The 17,085-nt window shown below is 35.2% G+C and overlaps 2 long non-coding RNA genes across 3 annotated transcripts; both read left to right on the plus strand.

Annotated features, from left to right (window-relative positions):
• The first annotated feature begins 3,616 nt into the window (after nt 1–3,616).
• On the plus strand, nt 3,617–11,959 carry LOC115920933. Of its 2 annotated transcripts, XR_004062618.1 has the most exons (4): nt 3,617–3,723; nt 7,526–7,605; nt 9,575–9,992; nt 11,856–11,959. It is a non-coding gene; the product is annotated as an uncharacterized LOC115920933 (long non-coding RNA). The 2 variants fall into 2 exon arrangements; XR_004062619.1 differs by lacking the exon at nt 7,526–7,605 and having other exon boundaries at nt 3,629–3,723; nt 11,856–11,958.
• Nucleotides 11,960–13,781: 1,822 nt separating this feature from the next.
• On the plus strand, nt 13,782–16,534 carry LOC115920934. Its single transcript, XR_004062620.1, has 2 exons — nt 13,782–14,306; nt 15,614–16,534. It is a non-coding gene; the product is annotated as an uncharacterized LOC115920934 (long non-coding RNA).
• The last annotated feature ends 551 nt before the right edge of the window (nt 16,535–17,085 follow it).

Here is a 17,085-nt window from a genome sequence, read left to right on the forward strand (position 1 = left end):
GTTAGAGCATGTAGCATTAATCAATATGTCAGCCTGAAACATGAAACCATATTAAAGTAGGTTCTTTAATCATCACAATGACTTCAACAATTATTAAAATTAATTTCAGGGTGGGTAAAAGAGAGCAAAGTAAGAAATTATGAAGTGATTGTCACATGCCTAGACCAGAACCCTACAGAAAACCTATGGCCAGACCTAAAAAGTGGTATTTGTTAAATGGAACTTTCAAAAGGAACTGCATTGTTGCAATCTTGGTGGAGAGGAATGGAGAATAATCTCAGGAGAGGTATGTAAAAAGCTTGTTGATAGCTTCCACAAGTCAAAAAAACAAAAAATAAAGCAAATAACAGGCAGTGCCACCAATTGTTTTAGATGGTGTACTTTTTACCCATTGAGTTCATGAAGTAACATCAATTATGTTGCTAAATATATGAAAACATATTCTATGAAAATAAAGTATAAGTAGATACCATTCTGAACTATTTTCATCAAAACAAATGATGCGTAATGTTCTTATCGTGGTAACAATCTTAGTTCAACATTTTCTATCATTTGTATGGAAACTTTTGACCCCAACTATAAATGTAAATGTGATTTTGTTGTTCTTGATGAGGTTATACATAGTTGTTGGTTATAACTTATTTTTGTTAGCAATATCATGGAGTTCTGAAGGTGAATTTTGAGGGTTAGTTTTGGAAAGTGATAACCCTTTTGGGGGAAGGGGGTTACGAAGGAGATTATCCATGATGTTGGTTATACTTCATCTACTTTATGAACTTCTGTCAGTTTGTTAGTTTGCCTTTTGGTTTGTTTGAAAGCGTTCAGTTTGAAAGTTATCTCGATTCTTTAAAATATGTTACCATTACTGTGCTGTATGGATATGTCTGTTAGGTCAAGTGTAAAGTTGTATTTGAATGATTGCTTGCCTAAAATGTGTTAATTGCACATCAAAGAGTAAGGAAATAACACAATTGTTATTTGATAACTTTAGAATGTTACAAGAAATACAATTTTGGTTAATGGAAATGTTTGACAATAGAAGCAGTCCACACAAATATGGGGTAGAGGAAATTTGTAATGTGTTTACTTGTTTGTGAAGGATTGAACACTTATTTGCACAAAATGTGATTATACAGTGCATGTGATCAAGAAAAAAAGTATAATCTACCTTGATTTCCATATATTAAAAATTATAACTTATGTGGCATTAATATTTATTTCATATAACTCATATTCTGTCCAAATGTATACCTGTGCTGTCATGGATAATTGAGCAATTTGGGTTTACTTTTTTATGGGATGCACTGTAGTGTTTGAACACATACAATTGCAACAAACGTTTTTATCATCAAGATAAGAGCATACATTTTCTTTTAATTACTTGACAGTGGAACTTGTACTACCTGAGACTATAAATTGATTGCATGTGCATTGAAGCACCTATACAACAACGAACAGTTACAACTATTTGTTTTGGGTTTCGAGAGACTAAGGTTATATTTAAAGTGAAGTAAGTACTGTAAGTATGTGGTTTAATTATAAAGGATAATTTCAGATATTCTGTAGCTAGATCATTTAAAATTTTAAACATCATGAGATGCATACATGTTCTTTTTGTTGTGTACTCAATTTCTTCCAATTGAAAATATCATGTAAAGTCGATGTATGAGATTGTGGGTTGATCCTCGATACAATGATACAGATGAAAGTTGCTCAATATATTGTTATTGGTGTTTATATTTGTATTAAAGTATTTTTATATTTTCATGAATAACTGTTTAAATCTATTTATGTGATTGAAATACATGTACTCATCAAGATTGGGGGGGGGGGGGGGGTGTTGTCCATACATTAATTATTTTATGAGCCATGTTTGTAGTTTGTGCATTGTTATGTAATATGTGATTCTTATTTCTTTGAGGAGTGAGTGGATAGGTTTCAAGTTGTAATAGTGTTATAATAATATTAATAACTATATTGATATACAGTCTACTCCCGTTATAATGAGCTCAGATACAATTAATCTTATGCAGTTCTTCCAGTGTTGATTTCATATGTATGGGAGTGCACATGTGTTTATGTTTTAGTGAGAAATGATCAGTAAATCAAGACTTTTTTATAACGGGAATGGACTGTATTGAATTGTGCTTCAAGAGGTCTAAGACAACTGTTATACATACATTGTAGGTTGAAAGTGGACTGAAGCTGCCGATCTAGATAACGTATAAAACCATGAAACCTAGATTGAGTGAAAACATTTGACACCAGCCTTGGTCCTGGAATTGGTATGTGAAACACTAAAGTGGTCTTGGGCTGGCTTACAAAAGCAAAACTGACGTATATGTGAAAAATATGATTTTTTTTTTTCACAGCACGTAATTTACAAGGCGGCCTGAGTCCACTTTGGTGTTTAATGACGATAATGATGGTGATGATGTAGATGTCGATAATGATGATGATTATGATGATGATTATGATGATGATTATGATGATGATTATGATGTTGATTATGATAAGGATGTAGATGTCGATAATGATGATTGTGATGATGTCGATGATGATGTAGATGTCGATAATGATGATGATTATGATGGTGTAGACTCTGTGTCAATGATGATGATGTAGATGATGATGTAGATGTTGATTATGATGATGTCGTTAATGATGACGGTCATCATAAGGATGATTATCAGTATGATTGTTATGATCATGATGATGATTGTGATAATCGCTAATGATGATAATGATGATCATAAAGATCATGATGATGGATATATGAGATAAATTAACAGGGTATACTGAGCTATATGAGGTTTGATTTGATGATTCTATTATGGATTATTCGCATGAAATTTCACTGCGGATAAATGGTATGGTTTAGGCAGTGCGCCCTCTTGTGTTATGGACACTGCAAAAATGCTGGTGTTAAATATGCAACACTGAGCTGGTGTTAAGCTTGCAGTGCATGTTAGATTGGTATCGATATTAAATTATATTATCGATACTAAATATTTTTTAACAGCAAAAAATGGTGTTATTTAACACTAGCCTAGCATCTATATGCATCCACACCCACTAGTGTTGAATTAACACCATGCAAAGTGTCAAATTAACACCACCATATGGTGTTAAGATACACCCAGCAGTTTAATTAAGTGATGCATTTTAATTAACACCAAAGAATGATGTTAATTGAAAATCAGTGGGTGTAGATGCATATTATATGTAGATTCTGGACCGGTCTTAGATTTAACACGCGTTGTGATAAATTTAACACCCTGGTTTTTGCAGTGTAGGTCTACTGAGTTGACTTTGGGAATGGAGATCACTAGAATAGAAACATTATATAAAGGGCAATTAATTGGTTTGAATGACCCCATAAATCGAAGGACCACCTAATTATCGGTAGTATGTACCATATCATCATAATGTGAAAAATGATATGCCTCCTTTTAATTGCAAATTTAGACCATGATGTCGTTGTCAAAATAAAAAAATAAAAATCAATATTTTTAGAGTTTAGTTACAATATACAGGTAGTATTGCACAAAAAAAAAATCACTTTTTTCAATTATTTTTTGTGTTTTTGAGGATACCGTGAATTGCATTTAATATTATTAAGCAACGTCGCTTCGACACTTCGAACATGCAACGTACGTTTCTCTTTGACTTCGACAATATCTTGATATTAGATCATCTAGACATCGTGTAACATATTAACAGGTTAGTTGATTATCCGAGATTTCCCTCTCATTTTTATGCGGCATTCAATGCAATATCAATCATGGTGTGCAGCGACACGTTATTCTGTATGTAACTCGAAATCACGGCAAAGCGTGCATGATAGTGAATGCAGTGCACCGCCAATATAATACAAGGTCAATCAATTCATTGAATTTACCTTGTACAGGTAGGGTGTCTGATCGCGCACCAAGTTTTGTGTGTTAAAACTCTTCCCATTGACATTGCACACATCCCTATAGAGTCTATGTGCATTGCAAAATTGGTCAAGTTTTTAAAAATAAATTTAGATTCAAACCTGGCTTAATCTGTTGTGATCCTGAAGTGAAGGTGATACTCAATAAATGAGGTGTCATATGAAAGAGCAGGTGAATCCCCATATTTCCAAAGGGGCTGCATCTCAGCATTCTAAAAATATCTTGGTCAAAACAGCGATTTAAATCTGTTTCCATGGCAACTCGGGAGATTTCCAACTTTTGAGATATGCAGCCCCGAGGGATAATTAGTTCAAGTCGTAAGGAATATGTCAGTATGTTAGTGTTCTTTTTTTTTGCTAGCCCCAAGGGATCACGTACTAGGATTTAAGTTTGAAAATACCCTTCCCCCACTTTTTGCATAGATCTAGACCCTAGAGTATATAGCCTAATGCATTGGAATGCAGCTGTTGAGCAAAAAATGATAACTCGGCGTGAACTACTTTTTTGTCCATTCTGACCAAAATGCTATGAATATTGCAGAGTTTTTGAGGTGCTGTATCTTTTGATAGAAACATCGGTGAGTCTTGAAATTTGAAATGTATTATTCTGATTACATTTTTTATTCAAATATCCAACAAAAATGGTGAAAAACGATCCCAAATTGAAAATTGAATATCGTTCAGACACCCTAGTACAGGGAACTGCTGTACAGTGGTGATTTCCTACTAATGGAAAGTGCATGCACCAAGATTGGATTGTATCTCCCAAGCCCAAGGAGGCATGTTCCAAAAAAGGGTCTGAAAATTCCACTAAACAAGATTTAAAATATCTAATTAAAGAATTATAGATCTAATGCAATAATACCCTAGATTACCCTTCTTTATTTTGAGGTAGGTTTATACGTGGTTTCGCTAATTATTCTTGAGATATTTTCTCAGCAACCAAGAGGGCAGCATGCAGCCATTTTTAACACAACCTGACATACAGATGGTTCTGTATCATGGTATGTGGTGCACCTCGAGATATCTTTAGATAGGTGCCGCACTGCACACGAGACGCTTGGCTTTGCGGAGAGTTTGCAGTGAGCACCATCTGAAGATGTCGAGCGATCACTGCATTTACATTTGATCGCACAACAGGGCAAGTGTGTTATCAGTTTTATAAAATTGCAACACAATCAAAACAAACGACAGTCTAACTTAGATCTAGAAAATTGAATATAGATCTAGACCTAATACGTCGGTGAATACCCACGTCGGTTGAATACTTACCAGAAAGTCAAGGCCCACGCCCATGGACTTTTTGGTATTAAAGTTTTAACAATGTTTTAGATCTACTTTGATGGCTGGGATGAGTACGGGAGTCTTTGTGAACACAACTGTAAATGTAATCGACAGCTCCACAGCTAACAATTACAGTCAAAGCTGAAGAAATTGTAGATCTAACATTAAATCACAAAATGTTGAGAGCTCCACAAGTGTGCAAAAACGGCAAAAAAAAAGTCATCGCACGCTGGTGCGCGTTGCACTAAAATTCTTAAATGCCACGTGACGCGTATTGACCAATCACGATGCATAAAATAACAGCAATTTTATAATTAGTGTTAGTGCTAGTCAAAACACCCATTGCTTTGCCTTTGGGCGTAAATTGTAGATCTATTGGATGAGTGTCTGCACGTAGATTAGACTGAGAGATCTGTCTATGAATTAATTCGTTCCTAGTATAGTCCTCTCATAATACACATCTACGTGGCACTTACACTAATACAAGGTCATTCATTGAATTGACCTTGTACAGGGAACTGCTGTACATGTAAGTGGGGAGTTCCTACTAATAATTAGACCGACCAGCCACTCACAATACGTACGGATCGCATTTAAAACAGTTGTGCGCACATACAAACAATAGTAGGGAGGCCAATGCCCAAATCTAACTTTTTAATTACTGATTTGTTTATAAATAAAACAAACATTAAAAGAAAGCATTTTCTTTCACTAAGAAAACTCACCCATCTGCTGACTCCAGAAGTTCCATAAAATAGGAGATATCCAGCTAGTTCCTATGAGATTCCTTCTACGCCTGACCGTACGTAAGAGCCTTGAAACAATCAATTTGATGGTCCCAAAAATTACGTTGAGAATTAGACAGGCCCGAGGGAATGGGCGTGTCATCATGGTCATTGCCCGGACAACAAGTTCAAAACTTCGCGCGAAAGTACATTCATCATCACCGGCTAGCCTTGAATTAGTCGCACACACCGACACAGTACTACAGGCCGGCCAGGTATGGTAATTGCATGCAAGCCGCAATCGAGCCATGTTAGCATGCCATGGCATGGAGGGTCAAAACATAATGAGAGAAAGCTTGAAAGCCACTCATTGTAAATTAAGAAAGTGATTGAAATAAATAAATAGGCCTACCTTAGTTTTGAGACGTATTCCAATTACTATTTCCTCATGAGTAAAGATCAATCTGACATTGCATTATCAGCTATACAACTATTGCATGCATTCATACAAACCTCAACATGGAGAGCTGGTGTTGACTCTAGTTGTTTGGTGTTATTCCATTCGGTGATAACCACACACTCAGCCTTGATTCGTTGATTGACTGCAAAAGGAATATCAGTGTGTTAGGCTTTAGCATAAATCAGTAAGGAAACTGAAATCCTGGTCATGAGCACACATAGGGTCCAGGATAGCCCCGGAACGCTCCCGTGAAGCGGGAGCGTCCTAAACGGGACCCTGCAATTTTTGTGTTGTGGCGATCAGACAGCTAGCTGCAGCTGGTGTAAAATTGATCCGTGTAAGTTAATAAACAATTAATAAAGTGAAAATTGATAATACTTGCCAAGTATGTCCCCTTATTATTACAACACACAAACTTGAACAACTTATCAAAATGTTGAACAAAGGTAGATTTTCCTCTCCATTCGTTCCCCTACAGAGAGTTGTTTTCTTCGTCCTTTTGCAACGCGATTTGCTTCGATTAGAGCAGCCAAGTTTATGCCTGACAATACACCATTTTGTTTACTATGAAACCCAATGCTGCAATGCTTTGCATGCGTTATATACGCCATTGTGTAATTCTCACAGTTTGGAGTAATCCTAGAAAACGTCACAATTACTCACAAGTCATTGCGAAGCTCATGAATATGGGCGCTGCCAGTGCTAGCAGACGACGCTGAAAATAGGGAATTTGATGTCTCTAGATATATTTTAGTGTAATTTGGGACTCGGGTTCTGGTTATTTATAGGGAAAGAACCATTAGTAATTACCATAGTAACATTGCTCGATAGCTTATCAAAATCAAGAAATCATTGGTATTTACCATAGTTTGCAGAGATAGCATTAATTGTAAAGATATCATAGTTTTATGCAATGGGGCTGTGATGGTTGATATGTATGACATACTGAATTGTTATAATGAGGTTGCACTGTATTATGAAATGTTTGAGTGACATCAAAGTATGCAAATTAGTTGTTACCAAATTTAAATTTGTGATGGAATCTAAATTGGTTTTATCACTTTTGTATATTTTTTGGTTATGTTTTACGTGTAGTGTTTTATTTTGTTTTGACGACAGGTGGAATCTGTGCCAGGGTAAACTGCATTTCTGCCACCTTTGTGTTGCTATTCTGTTTACATCGCGAGGGTTTGCGGGAGGTAGGTGTTAACACCATATTCAATCTCCAGTCATCGTAAATTATTTGCAGTGATATGTGAAGACCGCGGGGAACTGCCAAAAAAAATAAACGGTCAACAGGGTTGTGAAATGTGAATGCAAATGAACACGGTCCATTTGAAATTACCATGACCGCCACAACAATTTCAACATGTTTAATTTTTGAAGCAGTTCCCGGCAGTATGCACGGATCACTCCGGATTAGGGCTGTAGTATTCCAGTTATTCCAAAAACGGTTATCCTCCCTCCGAATCCGTTTGGTTTTCGGTTAACCTATACCGAATTGTGAGACATCATTTTAATCTGATATGTATCAATTTGCTTGGATTAAACACCAAAGTGTTTATTTTCTTTAGTGGTACAAGGGTTTTGTAGTACTATCAGCCTAATTTCATTCATTTCCTTTGAAAATGTGATTGAACAATAATGATTTTCATCAATTTGATGTTGGTCTTGATAAGTTTTACCCATGTTTTTAAAGTATTCAACATTATTTCTGCTTGATCTAGGGCTAAAACCTAAAAATGGTTTCAAATTGAAAACTGGTTTTGACTTTAGACGGTCGGTTTCAGTTTGGTTAACTTTTGACAACAGCTTTACTGCGGATGAGTGACGGATCACTGGGGATTGAATACGGTGTTAATGCCTAAAGCCCCATTTACACATTGACAATTGAAACGGCTATTTATGGCAGTTTTACATTCCGCCATTGTCAACGAGCAATGCGTAAAGCCCCATTTACACATTGACAATTGAAACTGTAATTTATGGCAGTTGTACATTCCGCCATTGTCAACGAGCAATGCGCAAAGCCCGATTTACACATTGACAATTCAAATTGCAATTTATGGCAGTTGTACATTCCGTCATGGTCAACAAGCAACGTGTTGACACATTAGTTGGGTTGACACTTGCTAAACTTAAGAATTAGGTTGAAATCTTAATCATCTACGCTCAATTCACGAGCAGCGGGGGGTCCGCAGTCTATCATTATCCCATGTGGACGCAATTTAATCAATGAGCCCCACGATTAGCGTGACCTCTCCGTCAACACCAAAAGAGGATACTTTTTTTTCTTTCTTTTGTGGTCTCAAAATATGAAAATTTGACATTTTGCTCCGTTGGAGGGGGGGGGGGGGTGGTAAGGTCACCTTTTTTAGGTCAGCCATAAGAATATATATACACCTGTATATATATATTTTTTTTTAATAATTTAAAAAAAAAAAAAAAATATCCAAAGGGGGGTGTTTTTTTTTGGGGGGGGGGGGGGGTTTACACACTTAAAAATACCAAAGGGGGGGGGGGGGTTTAGTGTCTCAGTACAATCTACACATCGTTAGTGTTTGTTGATGCTGCCCCCAGTGTTCCGTCTTCTATAGGGTAAAAAGCCATATTTTATTCTTGTGTGCACACTAACTACCACATTTGTTGACAGATTTGTGACACCATAGGAAGATGATCTTATCAGATTTTTGAGAATGTAGGTCAAAGGTCAAGAGTCACAGAGGTCAACTTGTGAAATTACAGGTATTGAGCTCGTTATCATGATGTCTCAAGAACCAATCGAGGTGTGAACTTTAAACTTGAGGATAGAATGTATTTCCATAGGAAGACGATCTGATTATATTTTGGAGTCGGTAGGTCAAAGTTCAGGGCGAGACACAACATCGCTAATGCCTTGTTTAAACTGAAAAGTCATCCACAAAGTAGATGAGGTTTAGACATTGGTCAGTTAAAAATTTATGTTGTGCCACCACCCATGATAATGTCATTACAGAAATGGTACAATTTGAAACAGGAAAAGAGCTTAAAATGAAAATGCATTGAAGTACCTAAACAAAATATTGATATTAACATTATTTCTGAACTGTTGGTTCTTACAAAAGTTATTGATTTCGGTCTAAGTTGCAGTTTGGGATGTAATGTGGTGTTTGAATCTTTCCATTTCAGATTTGATAGATCTACTCTTACTGTTGGACAGTTACTGAGAGAGAAGCAAGGAGGCAGAGGTAAATTCAGCTCTTACTGTTGGACAGTTAGTGAGAGGGAAGCAGGGAGGAAGAGGTGAATAGAGCTCTTATTGTTGAACATTTACTGAGAGAGAAGCAAGGAGGCAGAGGTGAATAGAGCTCTTACTGTTGGACAGTTATTTAGAGAGAAGCAAGGAGGCAGAGGTAAATAGAGTTGTTACTGTTGGACAGTTATTGAGAGACAAGCAAGGAGGAAGAGGTGAATAGAGCTGTTACTGTTGGACAGTTACTGAGACAGAAGCAAGGAGGCAGAGGTGAATAGAGCTCTTACTGTTGGACAGTTAATGAGAAAGAAGCAAGGAGGGACAGCGAAAACAACGAAACTAGCGAAATTACAGGTATTAGTCTTGTAATCGCATTATCTCAAGAACAGTTTGAGATATGTACTTCAAATATAATGATAGTATGTATCACCATAGGAAGATGATCTTATCAGATTTTTGAGAATGTAGGTCAAAGGTCAAGAGTCACAGAGGTCAACTTGTGAAATTACAGGTTTTGAGCTCGTTATCGTGATGTCTCAAGAACCAATCGAGGTGTGAACTTTAAACTTGAGGATAGAATGTATTTCCATAGGAAGACGATCTGATTATATTTTGGAGTCGGTAGGTCAAAGTTCAAGGGTCACAGAGGTCACCTTATGAAATTCCATGTATTGAGTTCGTTATCGTGATATCTGAAGAACCACTTGAGATATAAACTTCCAACTTGAGGATAGAATGTATCATCATAGGAAGACGATCTGATTAGATTTTGGAGAAGCTAGGTCAAAGGTCAAGGGTCACAGAGGTCAACTTATGAAATTCCATGTGTAGAGCTCATCGCAATATCTCAAGACTCACTTGAGATATGAACTTCAAACTTATGAGGTCTTCATAGGAAGACATTTTTTTTGTAGCAATGAGGTCAAAAGTCGAGGTCATAGTGGTCAATTTCTGAAATTATTCATTTTAAGGGCGGAGTCATATAGGAGACGCAGTCACATTTGTTTTGTTAATGAGTATTTGGAAGGTTTGTGACAAGTAAATGATTTCTGTTAACAATGACCTTCAACTTACGACCTTCGAAATCATGAAAAACGTTTTCTACCGATACACCAAAAATATCATATTGCAAGCCATCATTAATACTTGATTATTTCCCGAATTCAAGCTTTTTTTGGTGATTCTGTATCATTTATGAAAACTTGGAAGTTTATGACATTTGCTCTGGCAACAATTGCCCTGCAGTCAATCCCAAATATTGATCGAATCACTAACTTAAGTCCTGGACTTATACTATACCTAACCTGGAGCAATTCTTGCCAGAGAAAATGTTGTGTTACTGATATATGACTGTCATAAGATTTTTGTTGGCAGTGACCTTGAATTTATAACCATCAAATTAATGAAAACACAACATTTTTGTATTGAAATCTTACTGCAAATGATTTAGTCCATGTATAAGTCACTAATCTCAAATATATACAGTATCGGATTAGAGGGTCGCTATTCATAATAGTAGAAGAGGGCCGCTATTCATAATGGAAGAAAAGGTTTGTGATTTACAGAAATAACAATAAAAAAGATGTTGAAATATAATTTTTATGCATAGGCTCTGATAGAAGCTGAAACTGCATTCTAGACTGTACACAACAAAAAATGTTATTTTAAACATTTACATGTAATTGTAAAGTGATCAGAGCTCAACCAAAAAAGAAGATATGTTATGTCATTATGTTACATCTCACCTCTTCTGCACCATGTACCATCATCACCCCATCCTGACTCCCACAAACACACCTATGAGTCTATCAGGGAAGTTACAATGCTATAATAATAAATGCAATACCTGTTCACTTATGCATAAAATATCAATCCCATAAACCACAAATTTCACTCGGCAAACCCAAACTCATCACATTTGATCCTAATTTTTTCATATAATCCTCAATTCCGTAAGCTCCAAAGGACTTTTCTCTCACAAAAAGGCCCATTCCTGTGCACCCTAATTTCCATACCCTTTACAAATATGAGCAGTGCTCATCCAAGCATGAATCATACATACACAGTTTTTCCCCCAAAACCATATATTTTTTATTTGGCAGCCTTTTCAAAAGTGTATATTCTTTTTTGAGATGCACTGTATATGTATTAAAATTGTGTATTTTTCTTTTTGTGATGTTTTACCCATATGTTTGTCTTCTGTTTTGTTTTTTGAAGACAGCTGACATCAGTTGACATCAAGATTTGTGGTCAAGGAGCAAAGTTTGTGGTGGGAGAGAGCAAGTTATTCCTGTGTAGGTATATTGGTAAGTGGGTCATTTCATCAGGTTGGGATGCAGAGGTGTGACATGGCATTGTATCATCAGAAGTATCACTTATTTTGATACAGTTATTTTACAGAAAAAGCACCTTCAATTGTGCAAGAAATTTACAAATATTCAAAATATACCCTTGTTTGTCGTCCGAGATATGATCAAAAACTTAGTGGAAGATGTAACATTACACCGCCGTAATGTTACGTCGTACTTTCACACACATTCAAGATATTCTGACATTTACAACATGAATTTGTCCAAATGATTTTGTTTACTAATGAGAGGGCATAAAAGTCAACACCAAAAAGATTAATTACGTTAGTTTGTCATCAAATAAACCAAATATTACCAGATATGCTGTTTGATGTGTAAATGTTCCATTCTGCATGCTGTAAATGTCTGAAAAACTTGAATGTGTATTCTATCATATCTTGGACAAGACACCTGCATATGTCTTAAAACTTTGTCCATTTCTTGGACACCCAAAGGTGCTTCTTCTATTAACTGTATCAAAAGTAGTGATACCTGTGATGATACAGAGCCATTTCACACCTTTAAGTCCTAGTGTGTTCCAACCTGATGAAATGACCCAAGTAGTTTTGTGCTCATTTAACATAAAGAAAAATAATTTATGCAAGAGGTCACCGACATCCAAATCAATAGGTGTTTCTTTTTCATGAGTTAGGATAGGTAGTTAAACTAATTTACATGTATGACCAGCAAACTGCATAATTGTACAGACAACCAAAGCATGAGCTCATTATAGCAAATTCTTTTCCCCTGGTCTTGGAGGAGGATGCTATGCAGATTCATGGTTTATAGATTTTGGTCCATTCTAAAAGAATGTTGCTTCACATTTGTTGTGCAATTAATAAAAAAAAGGAAATTGATATGTTCTTTTAAGTTGAAGGAAATCTGATCTAATTAATATTAATGCTAAATTGTTAAGTGAACTCTGACACATATCGTTTTTTTTTTGTTACGTTGAGTTAAAGGGGAAGTCTACTTTGAAGCAACAGTGGTTTTAATAAAAGCAGAATAGTCTACTCATCAATGTGACAATCGCCATTAGGATGTTATCTTCCCATCCACATTGACAATACTGCATGCCTCTATTTTGAATAATGACCATGTCTCAGTCGAAGGAAAATCATGCATATGTTTATTATTAGGCACGGAACCATTTCTATAGAATACCATTAGGAATAAGGTTTTTCCTTCATCATATAGGCGTGTAGTTACAGAAGTAATAATTTTTGAAAAGATACTGCCTCAGGCAATAGGCTCTAACATCTCAATTGTTTAGCTAAAATGTGTAATCTTGGTTTCATTGTATTGGAAAACTTAATTGTATGACGTACAATTATAGGTAGTATATACTAGTATGTAAAATGTGAAGTTATGAATTTACAGCTAATGGCCTCTTTATCGCGATATCTTAACCCTAAAAAGAATGGGCTATTTCGGAGGTGTTGAGGACTGGGGGGGGGGGGCATGATGGGCCCCCCCCCCCAAGATCTCGGCCATTGAATGTCTGATCATCGCGAAATTTTGCACGCATCTCCTTATTCACGTAAAGAACAAGATTGCATTGTTAATTTATTTGAAAATATTTGATTTTGTTATTAAAATTTTCATTGATAATTCAGTTTATAGTGATTATTTTGAGCAAATTTTTGTATGAAATGTTTCTGATTAAGCTTAGAAGCAATCATCCACTAACAAAACATTTGATTCAATTTCTATTATGTATTTTATTTTATGAATTTCTTATGTATTGTAATGTTTTCAATTTTTATTTATTTCTTTGGTTTTTTTATAGTTTTTTCCATCAGGATCAATATTGAGACAAAAAAGAGGATAATTGATTGTGAATTGGGAAATGATGGCTGATTTACTAAGCAAATGAGAGATACAGTTTCCCATTCGTTTTGTACACAAAATCAATAAATCCTCCAATTTTAGGCTGATATGAGGTCAGAAAAGGTCACATGACTTAGCAGTGGTACGCCCGATTTTCGCAAAGTTGGTGTCAAAAGATGCGTAAGATTTAAATGAAAAAACTCATGAAAGCGTGCTGCAAAATTTTCACGCGATTTCGGAGTATGTAAATCATTGGAAATGAAACATGATAGATTTGATGAGTTTGAGATGTACATGATCAAAACAGTTATGTGAATAGTGGGTAATTAGTTAACATTATAAACCACAATGTGATAGTGTTGGTATTAATCACTTTTAGTGATAGTTATTTATTTCTTACTTTTTAGTTTTTAGTTTTCTTTTGTTTTTCTTCTTTTCAATGTAGGACGTACGAGTGTTAGAGTTACTGGAAGGAGGTAGTGGTGTTTAAGTAAGTATTAGGGGACTTAAGTTGATCGTGTTTAGCATACGGCCATAGTAGTAACTTTTCAAAAAGGATTAATTATGTTATGCCATGTAGTGGCACTGATTTAATCTTACTTATGTTTTGACTTTAAGGTCAGTTGAGCTGATTCTATAGGAAGGCACAAAATGAACAATTGTCAAAGCAAATACTATGATTTTGATTGCACATGCAGCAATTTAAAAAAAATGAGATTACATTGTGAAATAAGCCTACAATGAGATCAAATAAATCTGTTGGCATATTGGGTGAAAAAGTTTTAAACCATGGGATTGTTTAAGGCCAAAATTTGGATGAGTCATTCATTGGAAACCTCCATGTTGTGTTGAGATCATGGGTCAATTATGTAGGTCAAAGTTTAAATTAGGTCAAATGTTATGGCATACCTGCAAGACTAAAGAATAAAAAACATTTTACACATTGAAAAACCTTATTTGTCAAACCTGTATTGCACATTCTGTGTATACCTCTGTCCGAATAGGGGAAAGTGGTTAGACTATTGTGACAATTAACCTTGTAGCTTTCATATCCTGTCCAAAATGATTTTTACTAAAAGGATTACTTGGTATTCTGCTATTAGCCATAATGGCTGGAATTCACAAAGGTGGTTTAGATTTAGACCACGGTTAATGCTTTTTATGGCTATATTACATTGCACTGTTTACATTTTTAATGTGCAATAGTACCTGTGTTTTCAAGATCTTCACACTTCGTACAAAAATAAGGAAGAATAGTTTTTGGTGTTATATATCAAGGTTATGTTTACATAGACATTTTCTGCTTGACAAGTCAAATAATTATATTGAGGGCTACGGCAATACTGTGGTTCATGGGAAGAAGGAGGCATACCAGTAGACTGCACACAGTCTAATTAAATGAAACATGTCTCAGCCATCATATTAAGCCCATCAATTGTAGACTCTTCCATTGGGTGTTGCCAAAATTTGAATAGAACCCATCAAACATGTAAGGAGTTGGTCAAGATGAAAAAAAAGGGGGGGGGGTGGTTGTTAAACACATAGTACAAACATGCACAAATGTCTTGATTTTAGTCTAATGCAATACATATTGTACATGTGACCTTGCCTAAGTTGAACTTGGATAAGTCAAAACTTGCCAAAGTCGAAGGTCTACACAGAACCCAACCTGTTTTGTCCTATTGTTTTATGACCCCTCAGTCTCTCAGAAAGCTATTTTATGGATCCCAAGACATTTGAGTTACTGTATGTAAGGTTGATTATGTATTCAATTTTCTGTCTCTGTTCTTTTGGCAGGTACTGGTTGCTTTGGAAGGCAATTTGTGTTTGTATTGTCAAATCATCTTCATTTTTCAAAACATTACATACCATACCATTCCATCTTCACCCTCAGAACTCGTGATCTTGAGTTTTTGAGAAAAGCAGTACTCATTCAGAAGTTCATTTGAAGTTTCATCCAGAATCCCATTCCCATTCCAGATATCATATTCAAATCATTACATACCATACCATACCATTCCATCTTCACCCTCGGAACTCGCTATCTGAGTTTTTGAGAAAAGCAGTACTCATTCAGAAGTTCATTTGAAATTTCATCCAGAATCCCATCCTAAAGTCTGTTTATACACAATTCACGACAATAGCCCTAGCACTTATAAGCTAGGTGTGAGTCAATTCGAATTGTGGTACACAGCAATTCTCAAGTCTGTTTATACACAATTCACGACAATAGCCCTAGCACTTATAAGCTAGGTGTGAGTCAATTCGAATTGTGGTACACAGCATATCAATATCTGAATATATCTGAATATACTTATCTGAATATACTTATCTGAATATATCTGAATATACTTACCTACTTACCTACTTACATACTTACCTACTTATATCTTATACCTTACATCTTATACCTTATACTTGATACTTTATCCTTGATCCTAAAGTCTGTTTACTCTGTCTACTCAATCTGAATCTTCATTATCTTACTCTATCTACTCAATCTGAATCTTCATTATCTTACTCTGTCTTACTGAAATTCAATCTTGATCTTACTCTGTCTTTCTGAAATTGAATCTTCAATTTCTGTGTTGTGTTGCTCAAACTGTGTGAAATTGTGTGAAAACAAGAAAATAAGATACGAAGCGAGATTTGACAAGAGTGTTAATAAACAATAAAGAGAAGAAAATTTCTTTTTGAGTTGATTTTTAGTGAAAGAAATAAAACTGACTGGTTGATTGCTTGTTTAAGATATTGGAGAAAATTGTTAGTGTATAGAGAAAAAAAAGTGAATTGATTGAATAACTGAATTGTTAGAAATTGATTGTGAGAGATAGAGATATTTTTGATTGGTTGATTGAGTGATTTGATAAAAAGTGAAATTCGTGAATATTACCTTTAGCATATAAGGTTGAATATAGAAACGTAACTTTAAGACCAACAAGAGTGTTAATAAACAATAAATAAAAGAAAATTTCTTTTTTAAGTTGATTTTTAGTGAAAGAAATAAAGTTGACTGGTTGATTGCTTGTTTAAGATATTGGAGAAAATTGTTAGTGTACAGAGAAAAAAAAGTGAATTGATTGATAAAGAAAGAAATTTGTGTCTGGATATAGGCTCCTGTAGTGTTCATAGCTTTAGTATTATAAGTAAGCCGATTGCAGAGAGGTTGAGAACGAACATTGTATCAGGATATATATATAGTTTTATAAATATTAATCGGCTTGATTGATTAGAAAGATAATAAGAAAAATATTTAAATTGGGATATAA

The sequence above is a fragment of the Strongylocentrotus purpuratus genome, unplaced genomic scaffold, assembly GCF_000002235.5.
Source record: "Strongylocentrotus purpuratus isolate Spur 01 unplaced genomic scaffold, Spur_5.0 spur5_scaffold_1, whole genome shotgun sequence".
NCBI classification, from domain to species: Eukaryota; Metazoa; Echinodermata; class Echinoidea; order Camarodonta; family Strongylocentrotidae; genus Strongylocentrotus; species Strongylocentrotus purpuratus.